Here is an 8,693-nt window from a genome sequence, read left to right on the forward strand (position 1 = left end):
CACGAAGGGATTTGAACCCTCAATCTTCTGATCCGAAGTCAGACACCCATCCAATACCAACTAACCACGAAGGGATTCGAACCCTCAATCTTCTGATCCGAAGTCAGACGCCTTATCCATTAGGCCACGTGGCTTCCGTTTAATAATCGATTGGTCTATATATTTTTTACGGAAGTGTATAATCCATCCTCAAATTAATACATTAATGAACTCAACAAAGAATTGATGTTAAGTATGGGGGTTGAACACGGGACCTTGGCGTTATTAGCACCACGCTCTAACCAACTGAGCTAACCGGCCTTTAATTTAAGTGTTAATTTCATGTATTTTTTTTGTATTTTCAATTACAAATATTTTGAGAAGGGAGTCACTCAAATGTTATCTAAGCATTCCCTTGTTTCACAGAATGTTATTCGTGCTATTAACTTTGAGCGAGGTCAATTCCAACTAACCACGAAGGGATTTGAACCCTCATCTTCTGATCCGAAGTCAGACACACATCCAATTCCAACTAACCACGAAGGGATTCGAACCCTCAATCTTCTGATCCGAAGTCAGACGCCTTATCCATTAGGCCACGTGGCTTCTGTTTAACAGTCGATTGGTCTTTATATTTTTTACGGAAGTGTATAATTCATCCTAAAATTAATACATTAATGAACTCAACAAAGAATTGATGGCCAGTACGGGGGTTGAACCCGTGACCTTGGCGTTATTAGCACCACGCTCTAACCAACTGAGCTAACCGGCCTTTTTACAAAAATATTAATTTCGTGATATTTTTTTTCAATTGCAAACAGTTTGAGAAATGATTCACTTAAATGTTGTCGAAACATTGCCTTGTTTCACAGAATGTTATATAAGCTACAAACTTTGAGCGAGGTCAATTCCAACTAACCACGAAGGGATTCGAACCCTCAATCTTCTGATCCGAAGTCAGACGCCTTATCCATTAGGCCACGTGGCTTCTGTTTAACAGTCGATTGGTCTTTATATTTTTTACGGAAGTGTATAATTCATCCTCAAATTAATACATTAATGAACTCAACAAAGAATTGATGGCCAGTACGGGGGTTGAACCCATGACCTTGGCGTTATTAGCACCACGCTCTAACCAACTGAGCTAACCGGCCTTTAATTTGAGTGTTAATTTCATGTATTTTTTTTGTATTTTCAATTACAAATAGTTTGAGAAGGGATTCACTCAAATGTTATCTAAGCATTCCCTTGTTTCACAGAATGTTATTCGTGCTATTAACTTTGAGCGAAGTCAATTCCAACTAACCACGACGGGATTTGAACACTCATCTTCTGATCCGAAGTCAGACGCCTTATCCATTCGGCCACGTGGCTATTGTATAACAGTCGATTGGTCTTTATATTTTTTACGGAAGTGTATAATTCATCCTCAAATTAATACATAAATGAACTCAACAAAGAATTGATGGCCAGTACGGGGGTTGAACACGGGACCTTGTCGTTTTTAGCACCACGCTCTAACCAACTGAGCTAACCCGCCTTTAATTTAAGTGTTCAATTCATGTATTTTTTTTGTATTTTCAAATACAAATAGTTTGAGAAGGGATTCACTCAAATGTTATCGAAGCATTCCCTTGTTTCACAAAATGTTATTCGTGCTATTAACTTTGAGCGAGGTCAATTCCAACTAACCACGAAGGGATTCGAACCCTCAATCTTCTGATCCGAAGTCAGACGCCTTATCCATTAGGCCACGTGACTTCTGTTTAACAGTCGATTGGTCTTTATATTTTTTACGGAAGTGTATAATTCATCCTCAAATTAATACATTAATGACCTCAACAAAGAATTAATGGCCAGTACGGGGGTTGAACCCGTGACCTTGGCGTTTTTAGCACCACGCTCTAACCAACTGAGCTAACCGGCCTTTAATTTAAGTGTTAATTTCATGTATTTTTTTTTTTGTATTTTCAATTACAAATAGTTTGAGAAGGGATTCACTCCAATGTTATCTAAGCATTCCCTTGTTTCACAGAATGTTATTCGTGCTAATAACTTTGAGCGAGGTCAATTCCAACTAACCACGAAGGGATTTGAACCCTCATCTTCTGATCCGAAGTCAGACACACATCCAATTCCAACTAACCACGAAGGGATTCGAACCCTCAATCTTCAGATCCGAAGTCAGACACACATCCAACTCCAACTAACCACGAAGGGATTCAAACCCTCAATCTTCTAATCCGAAGTCAGACGCCTTATCCAATAGGGCACGTGGCTTCTGTTTAATAGTCGATTGGTCTATATATTTTTTACGGAAGTGTATAATTCATCCTCAAATTAATACATTAATAAACTCAACAAAGAATTGATGGCCAGTACGGGGGTTGAACCCGTGACCTTGGCGTTATTAGCACCACGCTCTAACCAACTGAGCTAACCAGGCTTTAATTTAAGTGTTAATTTCATGTATTATTTTTGTATTTTCAATTACAAATAGTTTGAGAAGGGATTCACTCAAATGTTATCTAAGCATTCCCTTGTTTCACAGAATGTTATTCGTGCTATTAACTTTGAGCGAGGTCAATTCCAACTAACCACGAAGGGATTCGAACCCTCAATCTTCTGATCCGAAGTCAGACGCCTTATCCATTAGGCCACGTGACTTCTGTTTAACAGTCGATTGGTCTTTATATTTTTTACGGAAGTGTATAATTCATCCTCAAATTAATACATTGATGAACTCAACAACGAATTGATGGCCAGTACGGGGGTTGAACCCGTGACCTTGGCGTTATTAGCACCACGCTCTAACCAACTGAGCTAACCGGCCTTTTTACAAAAATATTAATTTCGTGATATTTTTTTTCAATTGCAAACAGTTTGAGAAATGATTCACTTAAATGTTGTCGAAACATTGCCTTGTTTCACAGAATGTTATATAAGCTACAAACTTTGAGCGAGGTCAATTCCAACTAACCACGAAGGGATTCGAACCCTCAATCTTCTGATCCGAAGTCAGACCCCTTATCCATTAGGCCACGTGGCTTCTGTTTAACAGTCGATTGGTCTTTATATTTTTTACGGAAGTGTATAATCCATCCTCAAATTAATACATTAATGAACTCAACAAAGAATTGATGGTAAGTACGGGGGTTGAACACGGGACCTGGGCGTTATTAGCACCACGCTCTAACAAACTGAGCTAACCGGCCTTTAATTTAAGCGTTCATTTCATGTATTTTTTTTGTATTTTCAATTACAAATATTTTGAGAAGGGATTCACTCAAATGTTATCTAAGCATTCCCTTGTTTCACAGAATGTTATTCGTGCTATTAACTTTGAGCGAAGTCAATTCCAACTAACCACGACGGGATTTGAACACTCATCTTCTGATCCGAAGTCAGACGCCTTATCCATTCGGCCACGTGGCTATTGTATAACAGTCGATTGGTCTTTATATTTTTTACGGAAGTGTATAATTCATCCTCAAATTAATACATAAATGAACTCAACAAAGAATTGATGGCCAGTACGGGGGTTGAACACGGGACCTTGTCGTTTTTAGCACCACGCTCTAACCAACTGAGCTAACCCGCCTTTAATTTAAGTGTTCAATTCATGTATTTTTTTTGTATTTTCAAATACAAATAGTTTGAGAAGGGATTCACTCAAATGTTATCGAAGCATTCCCTTGTTTCACAAAATGTTATTCGTGCTATTAACTTTGAGCGAGGTCAATTCCAACTAACCACGAAGGGATTCGAACCCTCAATCTTCTGATCCGAAGTCAGACGCCTTATCCATTAGGCCACGTGACTTCTGTTTAACAGTCGATTGGTCTTTATATTTTTTACGGAAGTGTATAATTCATCCTCAAATTAATACATTAATGACCTCAACAAAGAATTAATGGCCAGTACGGGGGTTGAACCCGTGACCTTGGCGTTTTTAGCACCACGCTCTAACCAACTGAGCTAACCGGCCTTTAATTTAAGTGTTAATTTCATGTATTTTTTTTTTTGTATTTTCAATTACAAATAGTTTGAGAAGGGATTCACTCCAATGTTATCTAAGCATTCCCTTGTTTCACAGAATGTTATTCGTGCTAATAACTTTGAGCGAGGTCAATTCCAACTAACCACGAAGGGATTTGAACCCTCATCTTCTGATCCGAAGTCAGACACACATCCAATTCCAACTAACCACGAAGGGATTCGAACCCTCAATCTTCAGATCCAAAGTCAGACACACATCCAACTCCAACTAACCACGAAGGGATTCAAACCCTCAATCTTCTAATCCGAAGTCAGACGCCTTATCCAATAGGCCACGTGGCTTCTGTTTAATAGTCGATTGGTCTATATATTTTTTACGGAAGTGTATAATTCATCCTCAAATTAATACATTAATAAACTCAACAAAGAATTGATGGCCAGTACGGGGGTTGAACCCGTGACCTTGGCGTTATTAGCACCACGCTCTAACCAACTGAGCTAACCAGGCTTTAATTTAAGTGTTAATTTCATGTATTATTTTTGTATTTTCAATTACAAATAGTTTGAGAAGGGATTCACTCAAATGTTATCTAAGCATTCCCTTGTTTCACAGAATGTTATTCGTGCTATTAACTTTGAGCGAGGTCAATTCCAACTAACCACGAAGGGATTCGAACCCTCAATCTTCTGATCCGAAGTCAGACGCCTTATCCATTAGGCCACGTGACTTCTGTTTAACAGTCGATTGGTCTTTATATTTTTTACGGAAGTGTATAATTCATCCTCAAATTAATACATTGATGAACTCAACAACGAATTGATGGCCAGTACGGGGGTTGAACCCGTGACCTTGGCGTTATTAGCACCACGCTCTAACCAACTGAGCTAACCGGCCTTTTTACAAAAATATTAATTTCGTGATATTTTTTTTCAATTGCAAACAGTTTGAGAAATGATTCACTTAAATGTTGTCGAAACATTGCCTTGTTTCACAGAATGTTATATAAGCTACAAACTTTGAGCGAGGTCAATTCCAACTAACCACGAAGGGATTCGAACCCTCAATCTTCTGATCCGAAGTCAGACCCCTTATCCATTAGGCCACGTGGCTTCTGTTTAACAGTCGATTGGTCTTTATATTTTTTACGGAAGTGTATAATCCATCCTCAAATTAATACATTAATGAACTCAACAAAGAATTGATGGTAAGTACGGGGGTTGAACACGGGACCTGGGCGTTATTAGCACCACGCTCTAACAAACTGAGCTAACCGGCCTTTAATTTAAGCGTTCATTTCATGTATTTTTTTTGTATTTTCAATTACAAATATTTTGAGAAGGGATTCACTCAAATGTTATCTAAGCATTCCCTTGTTTCACAGAATGTTATTCGTGCTATTAACTTTGAGCGAGGTCAATTCCAACTAACCACGAAGGGATTTGAACCCTCATCTTCTGATTTGTAGTCAGACGCCTTATCCATTAGGCCACGTAGCTTCTGTTTAACAGTCGATTGGTCTTTATATTTTTTACGGAAGTGTATAATTCATCCTCAAATTAATACATAAATGAACTCAACAAAGAATTGATGGCCAGTACGGGGGTTGAACACGGGACCTTCGCGTTTTTATCACCACGCTCTAACCAACTGAGCTAACCGCCCTTTAATTTAAGTGTTCATTTCATGTATTTTTTTTTGTATTTTCAATTACAAATAGTTTGAGCAGGGATTCACTCAAATGTTATCGAAGCATTCCCTTGTTTCACAGAATGTTATTCGTGCTATTAACTTTGAGCGAGGTCAACTCCAACTAACCACGAAGGGATTCGAACCCTCAATCTTCTGATCCGAAGTCAGACGCCTTATCCGTTAGGCCACGTGCCTTCTGTTTAACAGTCGATTGGTCTTTATATTTTTTACGGAAGTGTATAATTCATCCTCAAATTAATACATTAATGAACTCAACAAAGAATTAATGGCCAGTACGGGGGTTGAACCCGTGACCTTGGCGTTATTAGCACCACGCTCTAACCAACTGAGCTAACCGGCCTTTAATTTAAGTGTTAATTTCATGTATTTTTTTTGTATTTTCAATTACAAATAGTTTGAGAAGGGATTCACTCCAATGTTATCTAAGCATTCCCTTGTTTCACAGAATGTTATTCGTGCTAATAACTTTGAGCGAGGTCAATTCCAACTAACCACGAAGGGATTTGAACCCTCATCTTCTGATCCGAAGTCAGACACACATCCAATTCCAACTAACCACGAAGGGATTCGAACCCTCAATCTTCAGATCCGAAGTCAGACACACATCCAATTCCAACTAACCACGAAGGGATTCAAACCCTCAATCTTCTAATCCGAAGTCAGACGCCTTATCCAATAGGCCACGTGGCTTCTGTTTAATAGTCGATTGGTCTATATATTTTTTACGGAAGTGTATAATTCATCCTCAAATTAATACATTAATAAACTCAACAAAGAATTGATGGCCAGTACGGGGGTTGAACCCGTGACCTTGGCGTTATTAGCACCACGCTCTAACCAACTGAGCTAACCAGGCTTTAATATAAGTGTTAATTTCATGTATTATTTTTGTATTTTCAATTACAAATAGTTTGAGAAGGGATTCACTCAAATGTTATCTAAGCATTCCCTTGTTTCACAGAATATTATTCGTGCTATTAACTTTGAGCGAGGTCAATTCCAACTAACCACGAAGGGATTCGAACCCTCAATCTTCTGATCCGAAGTCAGACGCCTTATCCATTAGGCCACGTGGCTTCTGTTTAACAGTCGATTGGTCTTTATATTTTTTACGGAAGTGTATAATTCATCCTAAAATTAATACATTAATGAACTCAACAAAGAATTGATGGCCAGTACGGGGGTTGAACCCGTGACCTTGGCGTTATTAGCAACACGCTCTAACCAACTGAGCTAACCAGCCTTTTTACAAAAATATTAATTTCGTGATATTTTTTTTCAATTGCAAACAGTTTGAGAAATGATTCACTTAAATGTTGTCGAAACATTGCCTTGTTTCACAGAATGTTATATAAGCTACGAACTTTGAGCGAGGTCAATTCCAACTAACCACGAAGGGATTTGAACCCTCAATCTTCTGATCCGAAGTCAGACACCCATCCAATACCAACTAACCACGAAGGGATTCGAACCCTCAATCTTCTGATCCGAAGTCAGACGCCTTATCCATTAGGCCACGTGGCTTCTGTTTAACAGTCGATTGGTCTTTATATTTTTTACGGAAGTGTATAATTCATCCTCAAATTAATACATTAATGAACTCAACAAAGAATTGATGTTAAGTATGGGGGTTGAACACGGGACCTTGGCGTTATTAGCACCACGCTCTAACCAACTGAGCTAACCGGCCTTTAATTTAAGTGTTAATTTCATGTATTTTTTTTGTATTTTCAATTACAAATATTTTGAGAAGGGAGTCACTCAAATGTTATCTAAGCATTCCCTTGTTTCACAGAATGTTATTCGTGCTATTAACTTTGAGCGAGGTCAATTCCAACTAACCACGAAGGGATTTGAACCCTCATCTTCTGATCCGAAGTCAGACACACATCCAATTCCAACTAACCACGGAGGGATTCGAACCCTCAATCTTCTGATCCGAAGTCAGACGCCTTATCCATTAGGCCACGTGACTTCTGTTTAACAGTCGATTGGTCTTTATATTTTTTACGGAAGTGTATAATTCATCCTCAAATTAATACATTGATGAACTCAACAACGAATTGATGGCCAGTACGGGGGTTGAACCCGTGACCTTGGCGTTATTAGCACCACGCTCTAACCAACTGAGCTAACCGGCCTTTTTACAAAAATATTAATTTCGTGATATTTTTTTTCAATTGCAAACAGTTTGAGAAATGATTCACTTAAATGTTGTCGAAACATTGCCTTGTTTCACAGAATGTTATATAAGCTACAAACTTTGAGCGAGGTCAATTCCAACTAACCACGAAGGGATTCGAACCCTCAATCTTCTGATCCGAAGTCAGACCCCTTATCCATTAGGCCACGTGGCTTCTGTTTAACAGTCGATTGGTCTTTATATTTTTTACGGAAGTGTATAATCCATCCTCAAATTAATACATTAATGAACTCAACAAAGAATTGATGGTAAGTACGGGGGTTGAACACGGGACCTGGGCGTTATTAGCACCACGCTCTAACAAACTGAGCTAACCGGCCTTTAATTTAAGCGTTCATTTCATGTATTTTTTTTGTATTTTCAATTACAAATATTTTGAGAAGGGATTCACTCAAATGTTATCTAAGCATTCCCTTGTTTCACAGAATGTTATTCGTGCTATTAACTTTGAGCGAGGTCAATTCCAACTAACCACGAAGGGATTTGAACCCTCATCTTCTGATTTGTAGTCAGACGCCTTATCCATTAGGCCACGTAGCTTCTGTTTAACAGTCGATTGGTCTTTATATTTTTTACGGAAGTGTATAATTCATCCTCAAATTAATACATAAATGAACTCAACAAAGAATTGATGGCCAGTACGGGGGTTGAACACGGGACCTTCGCGTTTTTATCACCACGCTCTAACCAACTGAGCTAACCGCCCTTTAATTTAAGTGTTCATTTCATGTATTTTTTTTTGTATTTTCAATTACAAATAGTTTGAGCAGGGATTCACTCAAATGTTATCGAAGCATTCCC

General features: G+C 38.5%; 34 non-coding genes across 34 annotated transcripts; all 34 read right to left on the reverse strand.

Moving 5' to 3' along the window:
- Positions 1–61: 61 nt before the first annotated feature.
- trnar-ucg (transfer RNA arginine (anticodon UCG)) lies at positions 62–134 on the reverse strand. Its single transcript has one exon. It is a non-coding gene; the product is annotated as a tRNA-Arg (tRNA).
- A 378-nt stretch (positions 135–512) lies between these two features.
- On the reverse strand, positions 513–585 carry trnar-ucg (transfer RNA arginine (anticodon UCG)). The gene has a single exon. It is a non-coding gene; the product is annotated as a tRNA-Arg (tRNA).
- A 92-nt stretch (positions 586–677) lies between these two features.
- trnai-aau (transfer RNA isoleucine (anticodon AAU)) lies at positions 678–751 on the reverse strand. The gene has a single exon. It is a non-coding gene; the product is annotated as a tRNA-Ile (tRNA).
- A 143-nt stretch (positions 752–894) lies between these two features.
- On the reverse strand, positions 895–967 carry trnar-ucg (transfer RNA arginine (anticodon UCG)). Its single transcript has one exon. It is a non-coding gene; the product is annotated as a tRNA-Arg (tRNA).
- A 92-nt stretch (positions 968–1,059) lies between these two features.
- Positions 1,060–1,133, reverse strand: trnai-aau (transfer RNA isoleucine (anticodon AAU)). Its single transcript has one exon. It is a non-coding gene; the product is annotated as a tRNA-Ile (tRNA).
- Positions 1,134–1,281: 148 nt separating this feature from the next.
- On the reverse strand, positions 1,282–1,353 carry trnar-ucg (transfer RNA arginine (anticodon UCG)). The gene has a single exon. It is a non-coding gene; the product is annotated as a tRNA-Arg (tRNA).
- Positions 1,354–1,445: 92 nt separating this feature from the next.
- trnaf-aaa (transfer RNA phenylalanine (anticodon AAA)) lies at positions 1,446–1,519 on the reverse strand. The gene has a single exon. It is a non-coding gene; the product is annotated as a tRNA-Phe (tRNA).
- Positions 1,520–1,667: 148 nt separating this feature from the next.
- Positions 1,668–1,740, reverse strand: trnar-ucg (transfer RNA arginine (anticodon UCG)). The gene has a single exon. It is a non-coding gene; the product is annotated as a tRNA-Arg (tRNA).
- Positions 1,741–1,832: 92 nt separating this feature from the next.
- Positions 1,833–1,906, reverse strand: trnaf-aaa (transfer RNA phenylalanine (anticodon AAA)). Its single transcript has one exon. It is a non-coding gene; the product is annotated as a tRNA-Phe (tRNA).
- Positions 1,907–2,351: 445 nt separating this feature from the next.
- Positions 2,352–2,425, reverse strand: trnai-aau (transfer RNA isoleucine (anticodon AAU)). Its single transcript has one exon. It is a non-coding gene; the product is annotated as a tRNA-Ile (tRNA).
- A 148-nt stretch (positions 2,426–2,573) lies between these two features.
- trnar-ucg (transfer RNA arginine (anticodon UCG)) lies at positions 2,574–2,646 on the reverse strand. Its single transcript has one exon. It is a non-coding gene; the product is annotated as a tRNA-Arg (tRNA).
- Positions 2,647–2,738: 92 nt separating this feature from the next.
- Positions 2,739–2,812, reverse strand: trnai-aau (transfer RNA isoleucine (anticodon AAU)). The gene has a single exon. It is a non-coding gene; the product is annotated as a tRNA-Ile (tRNA).
- A 143-nt stretch (positions 2,813–2,955) lies between these two features.
- Positions 2,956–3,028, reverse strand: trnar-ucg (transfer RNA arginine (anticodon UCG)). Its single transcript has one exon. It is a non-coding gene; the product is annotated as a tRNA-Arg (tRNA).
- A 314-nt stretch (positions 3,029–3,342) lies between these two features.
- On the reverse strand, positions 3,343–3,414 carry trnar-ucg (transfer RNA arginine (anticodon UCG)). Its single transcript has one exon. It is a non-coding gene; the product is annotated as a tRNA-Arg (tRNA).
- Positions 3,415–3,506: 92 nt separating this feature from the next.
- trnaf-aaa (transfer RNA phenylalanine (anticodon AAA)) lies at positions 3,507–3,580 on the reverse strand. Its single transcript has one exon. It is a non-coding gene; the product is annotated as a tRNA-Phe (tRNA).
- A 148-nt stretch (positions 3,581–3,728) lies between these two features.
- On the reverse strand, positions 3,729–3,801 carry trnar-ucg (transfer RNA arginine (anticodon UCG)). Its single transcript has one exon. It is a non-coding gene; the product is annotated as a tRNA-Arg (tRNA).
- Positions 3,802–3,893: 92 nt separating this feature from the next.
- Positions 3,894–3,967, reverse strand: trnaf-aaa (transfer RNA phenylalanine (anticodon AAA)). The gene has a single exon. It is a non-coding gene; the product is annotated as a tRNA-Phe (tRNA).
- Positions 3,968–4,247: 280 nt separating this feature from the next.
- On the reverse strand, positions 4,248–4,320 carry trnar-ucg (transfer RNA arginine (anticodon UCG)). Its single transcript has one exon. It is a non-coding gene; the product is annotated as a tRNA-Arg (tRNA).
- Positions 4,321–4,412: 92 nt separating this feature from the next.
- Positions 4,413–4,486, reverse strand: trnai-aau (transfer RNA isoleucine (anticodon AAU)). The gene has a single exon. It is a non-coding gene; the product is annotated as a tRNA-Ile (tRNA).
- A 148-nt stretch (positions 4,487–4,634) lies between these two features.
- trnar-ucg (transfer RNA arginine (anticodon UCG)) lies at positions 4,635–4,707 on the reverse strand. Its single transcript has one exon. It is a non-coding gene; the product is annotated as a tRNA-Arg (tRNA).
- A 92-nt stretch (positions 4,708–4,799) lies between these two features.
- Positions 4,800–4,873, reverse strand: trnai-aau (transfer RNA isoleucine (anticodon AAU)). The gene has a single exon. It is a non-coding gene; the product is annotated as a tRNA-Ile (tRNA).
- A 143-nt stretch (positions 4,874–5,016) lies between these two features.
- trnar-ucg (transfer RNA arginine (anticodon UCG)) lies at positions 5,017–5,089 on the reverse strand. The gene has a single exon. It is a non-coding gene; the product is annotated as a tRNA-Arg (tRNA).
- Positions 5,090–5,403: 314 nt separating this feature from the next.
- On the reverse strand, positions 5,404–5,475 carry trnac-aca (transfer RNA cysteine (anticodon ACA)). The gene has a single exon. It is a non-coding gene; the product is annotated as a tRNA-Cys (tRNA).
- Positions 5,476–5,790: 315 nt separating this feature from the next.
- Positions 5,791–5,863, reverse strand: trnar-ucg (transfer RNA arginine (anticodon UCG)). The gene has a single exon. It is a non-coding gene; the product is annotated as a tRNA-Arg (tRNA).
- Positions 5,864–5,955: 92 nt separating this feature from the next.
- Positions 5,956–6,029, reverse strand: trnai-aau (transfer RNA isoleucine (anticodon AAU)). Its single transcript has one exon. It is a non-coding gene; the product is annotated as a tRNA-Ile (tRNA).
- A 277-nt stretch (positions 6,030–6,306) lies between these two features.
- Positions 6,307–6,379, reverse strand: trnar-ucg (transfer RNA arginine (anticodon UCG)). The gene has a single exon. It is a non-coding gene; the product is annotated as a tRNA-Arg (tRNA).
- Positions 6,380–6,471: 92 nt separating this feature from the next.
- On the reverse strand, positions 6,472–6,545 carry trnai-aau (transfer RNA isoleucine (anticodon AAU)). The gene has a single exon. It is a non-coding gene; the product is annotated as a tRNA-Ile (tRNA).
- A 148-nt stretch (positions 6,546–6,693) lies between these two features.
- trnar-ucg (transfer RNA arginine (anticodon UCG)) lies at positions 6,694–6,766 on the reverse strand. The gene has a single exon. It is a non-coding gene; the product is annotated as a tRNA-Arg (tRNA).
- A 92-nt stretch (positions 6,767–6,858) lies between these two features.
- trnai-aau (transfer RNA isoleucine (anticodon AAU)) lies at positions 6,859–6,932 on the reverse strand. The gene has a single exon. It is a non-coding gene; the product is annotated as a tRNA-Ile (tRNA).
- A 208-nt stretch (positions 6,933–7,140) lies between these two features.
- Positions 7,141–7,213, reverse strand: trnar-ucg (transfer RNA arginine (anticodon UCG)). The gene has a single exon. It is a non-coding gene; the product is annotated as a tRNA-Arg (tRNA).
- Positions 7,214–7,591: 378 nt separating this feature from the next.
- trnar-ucg (transfer RNA arginine (anticodon UCG)) lies at positions 7,592–7,664 on the reverse strand. The gene has a single exon. It is a non-coding gene; the product is annotated as a tRNA-Arg (tRNA).
- Positions 7,665–7,756: 92 nt separating this feature from the next.
- trnai-aau (transfer RNA isoleucine (anticodon AAU)) lies at positions 7,757–7,830 on the reverse strand. Its single transcript has one exon. It is a non-coding gene; the product is annotated as a tRNA-Ile (tRNA).
- A 143-nt stretch (positions 7,831–7,973) lies between these two features.
- Positions 7,974–8,046, reverse strand: trnar-ucg (transfer RNA arginine (anticodon UCG)). Its single transcript has one exon. It is a non-coding gene; the product is annotated as a tRNA-Arg (tRNA).
- Positions 8,047–8,360: 314 nt separating this feature from the next.
- On the reverse strand, positions 8,361–8,432 carry trnac-aca (transfer RNA cysteine (anticodon ACA)). The gene has a single exon. It is a non-coding gene; the product is annotated as a tRNA-Cys (tRNA).
- Between the last annotated feature and the right edge of the window lie 261 nt (positions 8,433–8,693).

Source organism: Gadus morhua, chromosome 10 (assembly GCF_902167405.1).
Source record: "Gadus morhua chromosome 10, gadMor3.0, whole genome shotgun sequence".
Taxonomy (NCBI): Eukaryota; Metazoa; Chordata; class Actinopteri; order Gadiformes; family Gadidae; genus Gadus; species Gadus morhua.